The 12,647-nt window shown below is 36.8% G+C and overlaps 1 non-coding gene across 1 annotated transcript; it reads left to right on the top strand.

Annotated features, from left to right (window-relative positions):
* Positions 1–7,378: 7,378 nt before the first annotated feature.
* Positions 7,379–7,484, top strand: LOC121225987 (small nucleolar RNA R71). The gene has a single exon (XR_005923888.1). It is a non-coding gene; the product is annotated as a small nucleolar RNA R71 (small nucleolar RNA).
* Positions 7,485–12,647: the final 5,163 nt, after the last annotated feature.

A 12,647-nucleotide genomic window follows, 5' to 3' on the forward strand; every position in this document is an offset into this window, starting at 1 on the left:
AGTTCAGTAAGTGTGAGTTCTGGTTAAGAGAGGTTAGCTTCTTGGGTCATGTGGTATCAGCATCGGGTATTCGAGTTGACCCGAGCAAAATTTCAGCCATACTTAACTGGAAGCCTCCGAGAAATGTTACCGAAGTCCGGAGCTTTCTAGGGCTCGCCGGCTATTACCGACGATTTGTCAAAGGTTTCTCGATGATAGCCACACCAATGACGAAGCTACTTCAGAAGGATGTTAAGTTCGAATGGACGGAGAAATGTCAGAAAAGCTTCGATCAACTGAAAACTCATCTGACTGAAGCTCCAATTTTGGTGCAACCCGAATCGGGTAAAGAGTTTGTTGTTTATAGTGACGCATCCCTACTCGGGTTGGGTTGCGTATTGATGCAAGAAGGTCGAGTTGTGGCCTATGCGTCGAGACAATTGAAGCCACACGAAAGAAATTATCCGACCCATGATCTCGAACTAGCCGCCATTGTGTTTGCATTGAAAATATGGCAACATTATTTGTTTGGTGAGAAGTGCCATGTGTTTTCGGATCACAAAAGTCTCAAATATTTGATGACTCAACGAGACTTGAATCTGCGACAAAGACGTTGGCTTGAGTTGTTGAAAGATTACGAGCTTGTCATTGATTACCACCCGGGAAAGGCTAATGTGGTTGCGGACGCCTTAAGCCGGAAATCACTGTTTGCTTTGCGAGCGATGAATGTACACTTGTCTGTCCTACCTGACAATGTGTTAGTAGCTGAATTAAAAGCCAAACCATTATTGACTCATCAAATTCGTGAAGCTCAGAAAGTCGATGATGAATTGGTTGCAAAACGAGCTGAGTGTGTTCCGAACAAGGAATCGGAGTTTCAGATTGATGATGATGGTTGTTTGAGGTTTAAAAGTCGTTTGTGTGTTCCAAGGAATTCGGAACTCATTCCGATGATTTTGAACGAAGCCCATTGTAGCCGAATGTCAATTCACCCGGGGAGCACGAAAATGTACAACGACTTGAAACGTCGGTTTTGGTGGCATGGTATGAAGCGAGACATCTCCGACTTGGTTTCGAGATGTTTAATATGTCAACAAGTGAAAGCGGAACATCAAGTGCCTTCAGGGTTACTTCAGCCGATCATGATACCCGAGTGGAAATGGGACCGAGTCACAATGGACTTTGTGTCCGGACTGCCATTGTCCGCAAGTAAGAAGGATGCGATTTGGGTTGTTGTTGATAGGCTGACTAAGTCGGCTCACTTTATCCCCGTGCGTACGGATTTTTCATTGGATAAACTAGCCGAGTTGTATGTTTCTCAGATTGTGAGATTACATGGAGTACCTATTTCTATCGTGTCGGATAGAGATCCGAGATTCACCTCGCGATTTTGGAAGAAATTGCAAGAAGCTTTGGGTACCCAGCTGCATTTTAGCACCGCTTTTCATCCCCAAACCGATGGTCAATCCGAGCGGATAATTCAGATACTCGAGGATATGCTGAGATGCTGCATCCTTGAGTTTAGTGGTTCATGGGAACGGTATGTACCTTTGATTGAATTCGCTTACAACAATAGTTTTCAATCAAGTATTAAGATGGCACCTTACGAGGCTTTGTACGGTCGTAAATGCCATACACCATTGTTTTGGACCGAGCTCGGTGAAAGTAAAATTTTCGGAGTTGATTTGATTAAAGATGCCGAACAGAAAGTAAAAGTAATCCGTGAAAGTTTGAAGGCAGCCACAGATCGTCAGAAATCGTATGCGGATCTGAAACGGAAGGACATTGAATATCAGGTGGGAGATAAAGTGTTCCTTAAAGTTTCGCCTTGGAAAAAGGTACTTAGGTTTGGCCGTAAGGGCAAGTTGAGCCCGAGATTCATTGGGCCGTACGAAATCTCCGAACGAGTGGGGCCAGTTGCGTATAGATTGATTTTGCCCCCTGAGCTTGAAAAGATTCACGATGTCTTTCATGTTTCGATGCTTCGACGCTATCGATCTGATCCGTCGCATATAATTAGCCCATCAGAGGTTGAAATTCAAGCCGATATGAGTTATGAAGAAGAACCGATACGTATCCTAGCTCGTGAGGTGAAAGAGTTGCGAAACAAAAGGGTTCCGTTGGTTAAGGTGTTGTGGCTTAAACACGGGATCGAGGAAGCAACCTGGGAACCCGAGAGCTCGATGAAAGAACAATACCCAAACCTATTTACCGGTAAGATTTTCGGGGACGAAAATTTCTTAAGTGAGGGAGAGTTGTGACAGCCCAAAATTTACCCTAGTCGGGAAGTGGTTTCGGGACCACAAGACTGAGTCGTAAAAATAATTACTTGCTATATTCTATGCTTATTATGTGTGAACATGAGTATGTGGAAGTTTCACTCCCTAATTTTACCAATTGCATGAGAAATTATTAATTGGGATCAATTTGAGACATTGTAAAAATATGATAGTCTAATTCAAATGGTCTATTAGTGCATGTACCAAAAAGAGTGGTTTTGCATGTCAATTTGTCCATAAAATTTATGGTGGCCGGCCAAGGAGTGATAATGCTCCACTCATTCTAATTTAAAATGTTTCTTTGGTGAACAAATGATGGGATTAATAATAGAAAAGGGAACAAAAAAAAAGGTGTCATACTTGCCATCACCTAGCCGAAAAACCAAGAAAAAAAGAAGGGGAGAAAGGAACTTGGGAGGGATTCGGCCATTGCTTGCCTAGGGAGAGTGTTTGATGTTGTGGCATGAAAAATGAGGGAGGTTGAATGCTTAATAAGGAGGGAAGAAGGAGTGTTCATATTTTCTTTCTTTTGCAATTGTTCTAACTAGAGGAAGAAGGGGAAACAAGATTCGGCCAAGGTGGTCCTTTAGACCAAGGTATGTTTAATGTTGTCTTAGAGATGCATGCATGTTTTAAATAGCCCATGTTCAAACCTTGAACCTTGTTGATAACACGAGCGATCGGTCATGAGAAAGTGTTCAAGGAAAGGTTGTTGATGAAAGAAATTAATGTGTTAAGGGATTATATGAAACTTATTCATGTTTATATATGTTATATGCAACGAAAATGGTTGATGATTTTGGAGGTGATTAGCTTGAATCGGCCACGGTATATCCATAAACACGATCTATGCTTGTTATGTTACTCATGGTTAAAACAATTCGGCTAGGACATTCGGCCATGGATGGTTGTATTTCTTTGATGTTGTTTTTGATGCTTTAGGGCATTGAGGGTTGATTATAGATGAGGTGAGTTTCTTGATTTAAAATTTGATGGATGTTAAGCTAATTGGGCAACCAAAGGTTCAATATTTTTGTTATGAGGTCATATGTGCATTTCGGCCATGGTCTTTGCTTGAATATGAGATTTGTAATGTGATTTTCCTAAATTGTCTATGAATTTGGTTGTTGATTTCATGGTAATGGTATATTGAATCCATGAGAATTTAGTAAGGTTGCATTCGGCAACTTACTTGAAATTAAAAATCGATGTCTAAGCTTAGGTGATTTCGATGATGATATATGTGTGTATACATAAGTATATTTAGTTGATTCGGCTTTGGTAGTTGCATGAGATTATTAGCCGAATATACTAACATACATATACATGTGAGATTGGATTGTAAATATTTAGCAAGGTGGTTAAACTAGTTAAATTATTGATATAGCTCAAGGAGCTAAAGGACGTGAATCGAGCAAAGGCAAAGAAAAGGTTATCGAGTAGCCGAGTTGGAACCGTCTTACCCAACACGAGGTAAGTCATTAAGCATGTAGTTGGTATTATTTCAATGGTCATAATGTTGTGTATTGATGCTGAATGGAATGAATAAATGTACATATATATCTGCATGTACGTATGTGATGATGAAATTGTTGAATGAAATAAAAGAGGTAAGATGTAATGAGTTGTTGATCTCGGCACTAAACGTGCGGGATAACCATTTATGACCATGAGATTGGCGCTAAGTGCGCGGGATTAAATTGTACAGCACTAAGTGTGCGATTCGACTTTGTTGCACTAAGTGTGCGAAATGAATATGATGCACTAAGTGTGCGAATTGACCATGCGGCACTAAGTGTGCGAGTCTGACTATGTAGCACTAAGTGTGCGATTTGATTACGTGGCACTAAGTGTGCGAGTTGATTATATAGCACTGAGTGTGCGGGCTCAATATACATTCGTGAATCATTATGGACACTATGTGTGCGACACTATTGAGCTGATCGCGGACAGCGGATCGGGTAAGTGTCTTGAGTACATGGCTAATATGTGCTATGCGTATACTTGGTGTTGAGCTCGGTAAGTTGAACCTATGTGACAACTATACTTGAAGTCACGTACATAAAAATTTATCGTAGGATGGGTGAAAGGCCGTTTTGTGGTTTGATTGTAACGAAAATAAATTGATTTAGGAAAATGCTTCAATGTCCTATTGATGAGTATATGAATTGTGAATGCATGAATTGATATGAAATTGAATCGGTAGGTTGGAGGAACTATGGCATGGTTCGGTATGGATGGAGTAAATTGTCTCATTCCATTTTGTTCCTCTTGTGATAATGTTATTGATGTATAGTAGAGCATTGCTTATGACTTACTGAGTTATAAACTCACCCGGTGTTTCCTTGTCACCCATTATAGGTTGCTTGGACTCATCAATTTTTGCGGGGTCGGGCCGTCATCGAAGTCATCACACCGGATAGCTAGTTTTGGTACTTTCTTCTTAGTGTGCTTAGAAGATCATTTTGGCATGTATAAGCTAGTACGTTGTGTTTGAATTATGGCATGTAAACTTTAAGCCATGCGAAAATGGCACGAATGTTCGATTGAGTTGGATCGAGGGTAGGCATGAAATGGACCTAGTTACTTTCGTAACAGATGCTGGCAACAGCAGTGTCATGAGATTGAAAAATCACTAAAAATAGTAGGAGTGGAATTAATTGATGAATAAATTATGTAATCGAAGCTCGATGAGTCTGTTTTCATGAGGAAGTAACGAAAAGATCATATGGGCAGTATATTAAGAGATAATCAGATTTTAGTGGGACAGGGCCAGAACGGTTTCTGGATTCCCTGCTCCGACTTTGGAAATTCATTATAAATTAACCAGAGATAATTAGGGGTCGTACCATATATGTACAGATTCCTCTCTGAGTCTAGTTTCCATAGAAACAAACGGAAACAGTATTGAAGCCCCGTGCAGGGAGATATCCCAGTCGTAATGGGCAAAGGTCAGTGTAGTCGACCCCTGCAACTTGGGGAACTTTGACTAATAAACTGTACTAATTGGCCCAACCAAAAATTCTAGAAAAAAATACATAGATGGGCACATGAGTCTAGTTTCTGGGAAAAATTACGAAACTGATTTTCGAGTTACGAAACTCAAGATATGATTTTTAAAACGACTAGTACACAGATTGGGCAGTGTCTGGGAAATAAATTTTGTAAGAGGTTAAAGCCAGTTAACACCTCGTGTTCGACCCCGATGTCGGTTTCGGGTTCGGGGTGTTACACTCCTCGATTGACGCTTTTGGTTGGGCATAATCCCTTTTGTCTAAATCCAAAGATTCAAAGCGGGATTGCAGAATAAATCCCCTTTGATTAGCTTCTAACAAAGCTAAGTATTCATCATTTTCTTCATCATTTGGAGGATCTGATGTCAAAATTTATTCCAGTGGGTCCTCAACATAATTGAGTTCCTTCTCCACGATTAAATCCTTTAAATCGGACATTGCAGAACAATCATCAATTGTGTCAGGAAATCGCATAAACTTAAAAACGTTAAATGTTGCATGATCATCCTGAACACGCATAGTAAGCTCACCCTTCTGAACATTAATAAGGGTCCTTCCGGTTGCTAAGAATGGTCTTCCTAGGATGATTGGCACCTATTTGTCTACTTCAAAGTCTAGAATCACAAATTCAGCAGGAAAGATAAATTTGTCTACACGTACCAATACGTCCTCAATTTTTCCTTCTAGATGTGCTAAGGATCGATCTGCTAATTGAAGTGTAACTGTATTAGGTCTAACTTCACCTATCCCCAACTTCCTAAATATTGACATGGGCATCAAGTTGATACTCGCACCCATGTCACAGAGTGCCTTACCATAACACGTTGCTCCAATATTGCAAGGTATGGTAAAACATCCAAGATCCTTCAATTTTGGGGGTAGTTTGTCTTAAAGATATGGACTGCATTCCTTCGTTAGGGCTATCGTCTCAAATTTTCTAAGCCTTCATTTTTTAGATAGGGTATCCTTCATGAATTTGACGTAGTTCGACATTTTTTTAAGTGCTTCAACCAACAAGATGTTGATATGAAGTTGCTTGAGTACGTCTAGAAACTTCTTGAATTGAATTTCCTGCTTCTGCTTCTGAAGTCTTTGAAGGTAGAGTGGTGAGGTTTCTTTACTAGAATGGGTTAATTCATTTTCTGTGGCAATTCTGCATCTAACAGAGTTATTAGTTAATCAGAATTAGCTGGTTCAGAAGTTACCTTGTTAGATTTTGCAGATTTAATTTTCGGTGAAACTGGAATTTCAACACTCGGCTGAACTTCCTTTAAGTCTTGAGCATCAGCTGGCTCCTTCTCAACTTCGATGAAATTGGGCTCTAAAGTCTTTTCGCTCCTCAATATTAACATTTTACAATGCTCCTTCCCTCTATTCCTTGAATTCTTCGTATCACTAGGTAAAGCACCTTGTGGTCGGTTTCTAAGTTTAGTTGCAAGCTGGCCCACTTGATTCTCCAAATTCCTTAGAGAGGCATCATTTTTCGCCATGTATGCCTTCAATAGATTCTTTAGGCTATTGGACAGTTTAGCTTGGGTTGGTTTCTGAGCTTGTTGGGAAAAACTAGGTGGCTGGGTCGATCTAGGTTGGACATAATTGTTACTGGTTCCTGCGCCTTAGTTACTCCAGGAAAAATTCGGGTGGTTTCGCCATGATGGGTTATAGAAATTGGATTGCAGCCCTTGGCTTCCTCAATTTTGGTTCTGGTTACCCACGTAATACACAGATTCTGGGTTCGATGAACATTCTTCGAACAAATGTCCTTCCCCACAATAAACACAGGATACAATTTCAAATTCATTTAGTGGCTGTGCTGCAAAACTATTACACCCATTAGTCGTAAGATTTTTTAACATTGAGGATATTGATGATACTTAAGATGCGAGTGAAGTAAGAGTGTCTTATTCATGTATTCCAATGACTTGTCTTTCTGGCGCTACTCGATTGGTTGGCCATTAATAATTGTTACTGGCAATCCTCTCAATGATTTTATAAGCCTCATTATAATACCTAGAAAGGAGAGCACCATTAGCGGAAGCGTCCACTACCATCCTCGTGTGAGTATTGAGACCATTATAAAATGTCTCAAGGTGTATGCAATGTGGGATTCCGTGATGAGGGCACTTCCGTAATAATTCTTTATACCTTTCCATGCCTCATACAATGACTCATCATCCATTTGTTGGAAAGCAATGATCTCGTTCCTCAACTTAGCATTCTTGCTAGGCGGGAAATACTTAATAAGGAATTTTTCTGCTAACTTTTGCCATGTTGAAATTGAGTTTGGTGGTAATGAGTTCAACCAAACTCAAGCTCTGTCCCTTAGTGAATATGGGAATAAATTTAATCGTAATGCATCTTCGAGTACTCTGGCCAACTTAAAAGAATTGCTCACCTCTATAAACAGTCTTAAGTGTAGGTGAGGATCTTCGGTAGGCATTCCACTAAATTGGCCCACTGTCTGAAACATATGGAACATGACTGGCTTCAACTCGAACTATTGTGCCTCAATTTTGGGTCTCTTAATACCCAGATTAATATCATGAAATACTAGCATGGCATACTATCTCAAAGCTCTATCCCTATCATCAGCAATAAGGATAGGATTTTGAGCAAGGTTTGCTCCGTTTCCTTGATTCAGATTTTCGAAGTTCATCTCTTCAGTCCTTCTCTGACTTGCTTGTCTTCTTCACTGTCGAAAAGTTCATTCAATCTCAGAGTCTATTGGGAGTAAATCGATGATTCGATCAATACTCATAAACACCTGAAATATTCATAGAAAAATTAACTAAGTTAAAATTTGAACAAAAAAAAACCTAAATGAAAACTAACAACTTCACAAATAATGACTTTTTTAAAGCACAGTCCCCGACAACGGTGCCAAAAACTTGGAACGACGGAAATGTGCAAGTGTACACAATCACAACAAGTAATAAAGTGACAAGTAAATGTCGAGTTATCGTACCCACAGAGACTGTGAAAAGAATTATTTATAAATGCTATTTAAAACACTTTGGTGAAGAAAAATATTTTGTTTGAAGAGGGTGATTAAAAACTAAGATTTTAAACTATGTGAACTAAATAAATAAATCTTAAATGCACGATTTCAAAATACGGTTTTAATCAAGATGAAATAATTGTGTTAGATTAATTACATTTCTTAACTTAGAATCATTAAACTCATGTTTATATTGTTACGAATAAGTTCATGGAAACTCGATAATTTGCTAACTTATGAACATACTCACCTACCAAAATCCATTTATCTCTTGACTATATCCTTATGACAATACAATCGATTAAACAAATCTTAATAGGAAAATATGTTATTGTGCATACATACATATTAAATCAAAATAATCTCTTGTACATATCCCTATGTCAATTCAAACAATTAAACCGATTTAATAAGCACATAAAATACTATGTGAGGTAACAAAGTATCCTTACCTTGAAACAGTTTAATCACAATAATCTTGCAAGTTATGCAAGGCAAATGTATCGTCAGATATCGTTGCTAATCTAACGCTCAGCTACCTTAGATGATTAAACATGCACTGATTAAGTACTGTGTCCATTAATTACAATTTCAATCCGTTTAAATAATTAATTCATTAGTTACCTAACAATTGTAATGCAAGAATAACTTAGTCATGATTTTACTTAATCAAGCATCTTACCGAGGCCTATAACAATGTAACCACAATTTTAATAATTTTAAAAAACGAAACACAATCAACCTAACACGAATTAAATTCAAGCTAAATTGATTAAATTAACCACTTCAACAACAAAAATTAAAAAGATAGGGAACAAGAATCAAATCCGGTGTTTTTTCAAGGCCTATAACAAAAATTGATGCTCTAAATACCTGATGAATGCCCCTTTCCCAAGAGGAGGAATCGAAAAGAGAGCAAGGGAATTTTGTAATGGAAAAGAAGAGAGAAAGTGGAGAAAAGAGAGGAAAGATGTGAATGCTTGAGGTGTGTTTCTAAAATGACCAGCCTAAGGGGGGTTTTATTGTTGAGGAGGGCTGCTAAAAATAGCTAAAATTATCAGCCAAAGAGATCTCCCTTGGCTAGCCACACATGTGGCAAGGTTGGTAGTTTCAACTTTGCTAATTTAGGCTTAGGGCAAATCTATAAAACCACCAATTGTAGTGGGGTTTGAATGCAACCTGAACAAGTCTTCAAGGGCCTATTTGCAAGCTTAAATAATCAGCTAATAAGCTTATTTGGGTCAGCGCTTGGGATGGTTTTTGGGCTGTCCATTTCTTGGTCGGTTCGGTTCACTTGGTTCAGTTCAACTGGACCACTTTTTCATAATTAATTAATAATAATTTATTAACCCAAATTAAATTGGATATAAATTAAAATTAATTATATTATGAATTAACACATATAATTTTGGATCGTCTTAGGCTGAAATTTAGTTCGCCTCGATACTTCAAATTGCTTCTCGATTTTGTGCTTCTAACAGTGTCTGCCGAGCCACTTTTCGCCATTTGTGCAAATCTGTCGAAAATAACCAAAATTCATCAAAATTAATTATAAAATTAACTAAAATTAAACATGTTCATATTTTAAGTGCACTTTAATTATTTTGTAAAAATTAATTATTTTTGACAAGAATCTTATCGAAATTGTATGATTTTAAGTTAAAAAGGGTATGTAAAAATGTGTAAATTTATGTGTTTAAATTGATACGACTAGGATCTTCAAATTGATAAAGTAAAAGGATGGAATTTTTAGATTTTAAAGTATGAGGGCTAACTCTTAAAGTCGATAGAAGTACATGGAATAATAACATATTTTATCCATATTTTAAAAAGAATCATAAATATTTTATATATTAATTTATAAATGGTAATGCTAGATAAAAATAAGGTATACATAAGTATATAAAAGGCAAGTGTTCACACATACCATACATGCATTTACACCATGACAATGTCTAGTAATTAATGGTAATAAAGTATATAAAAAAATTATTTGCTCAAAAGAAAAATTATTTTGGAAAATTTTAAAAATGGCAAAAAGGAAGATTATAATACATAAACAGTATGGAGCATTTATATATTACCATGTTAGAGTATTTGGTATTTAAGTAGTGTAAATTGTTAACTAAGAATTGTAATAATGTGATGTATTTTTTCTTATAAATTTGGTAAATAATTTAATGTCATAACAAAAATATAGAAAAATGATAAGTATGCCAACTAGACTAAGTATAGCAACTTTCTTTGCTATATGAATAGCCAGACTATGTAAAGTGTGAGCCAACCTTTGGCTGAAAAGAGATGTCACTATCATTTATCTTCTGCTAATGTTGCACCAATAAGAAGCTCGGATCTCCAATTAAATTAAATCCCCAACACTAACATTCATCAACTTGGCATACTTGCAATGATCAAGATGGAAGCATTGGGTTGATTTATAGATCCATGTTGACGTAGTATATGTTGGTCGAATTTTTTATTATAAGCTTCCACTATATTTGCAGCTATACAATTGGTTTCAGTGTTGGGTCCAATTAGAAATATCGGGCGTATTGGAATCATTCCATCTAGAGATAAGTTAAAATCAATCCAAACAACCCAAACTAGAGTTTTAATCGAGCGAAGTTGAGCTTGAATATTTTCAAGCTCGAGCTTGAGCTCAACTTTCTATTTTTGATCTCGATACTCGGCTCGAGCTCAATCGAGCATTTACTTTTAAGCTTGAGCTTCACTTTTGATATCATTGAGCTACTTGAGCTCGAGTTCGATTACACTCGTTTACCAATTTTTTTCCTCAAGCTCAAGCTCAAGCTCAACTCAATGATTAAGCTTAGGGTTAATAATATATATTAAGGTTAATATTATAATTTAGTTATATAAAAATATGAAAAGCTCGATAAAGCTCGTGAGCCATTCCAATTTAGTATTACCAAACTCAAATTTGGCTCGATTGATAGTTCAAGTTGCTCAAGCTCAACCTCGACTTGATAATTACCAAATAGAGTTCAATTTTTTTAGTCAAAATAGAAATGCTTGTGAATACCAGTGTCTCATTTACACCCCTAACTCAAGCAAAGGTACAAGTGTGAAACAATTGATCCAAAAATTTAGTATGTAATCTGCAAATCAAAGAAGTGCCTACAATTGACATATCTCTCTTTCGAAGCTTAACTTTAATGGAAAAAAGTTGATTGCATAGTTTCCAAAGGAATAAAATTATCTTGAATAGAAATTTGATTCTCCATAAGGATTACCAATTGAAACTATAGGAAGTGATTGTTAGACTATGAATTTTGTGTCCAAATAAGCTCATAAGAACTCTTGTTAGAGAAAGATCTATCAAAATGGTATTTCTCTACAAATCTATCCACCCTTATTAAAGATCGAAAAATGCGATAAGTTAATCCAATTGACCAATTATTCTTAAATTTTTTCATATAAGAGATGATCTTCAGACCTGGTAACATGGATGTATAAGATAAACAATCCTCCTCTTTGCTTGTTCGATGATAGGTATTATTTGAAACACAAAGGACTTTGGTTCCACTGCCACCTTATCACCATGCCAAATCTGAATATCCAGGCCTAATTTGCATGTCTCCCTCCCTTAAAGTATTCCTTTTCAATTTTCGTAGAGATAAAAGCTTCCTAGCATATTCATATTCCACCGACAAAGACACAAGCTAAAACATGATATGAGAACGGAAATCCAAATTTCTAAATCACCTGATCAAACTTTTTTCCTACTAATTCTAGTATAAAAAGCTAAGATATCCATGTCATGCTCTTGACAATACTCCTTAATAAATCAATCAAAATGGGGGTTTTCAAACCCCTTAACAATTTCAATCAAATACTTCAAAGGTAATAATAAAATAAAAGGGAAAGTAGTACTAATTGGCCTTAGTATTGCAAAAAATCAAACCTATACACTACATTACTAGCGACAAACTTTACATATTCACTCATAGAGGCACCCTCACTACATTCAATATACAGTAGGATTTCAACAATGGCTTCAAATTCGTTTTTAGCTGACATTAAAGGATTTTTCCTTTCCTAATTTTAAAACCTTTCCCTTTGAACTTTTCCTGGCCTAACCCATTTGATCACTGAGCTTTCTTATGATATAGAAGAAGAATAAGTTTTCTTAAGCAAGGTGTAACCTCCTCTCTACGACATTAAGTTTAAAATTTTTGTTAATTGTCACTACAGAGTAGCTCGATTTTAGAGAAGAGTCTTTTTTCTTTGCATTAGAAATCTCCAGCTAGGTGAAGTTTTAGTTATTCTTTAAAAGGCCTTATGCTTCAAGGAAGAGACCAAATAGGCCATTTAGGTTCACTCTAGCATTCAAGCCTTTTGGTCTATTATCATTCT

The sequence above is a fragment of the Gossypium hirsutum genome, chromosome D13 (assembly GCF_007990345.1).
Source record: "Gossypium hirsutum isolate 1008001.06 chromosome D13, Gossypium_hirsutum_v2.1, whole genome shotgun sequence".
In the NCBI taxonomy this organism is placed as follows: Eukaryota; Viridiplantae; Streptophyta; class Magnoliopsida; order Malvales; family Malvaceae; genus Gossypium; species Gossypium hirsutum.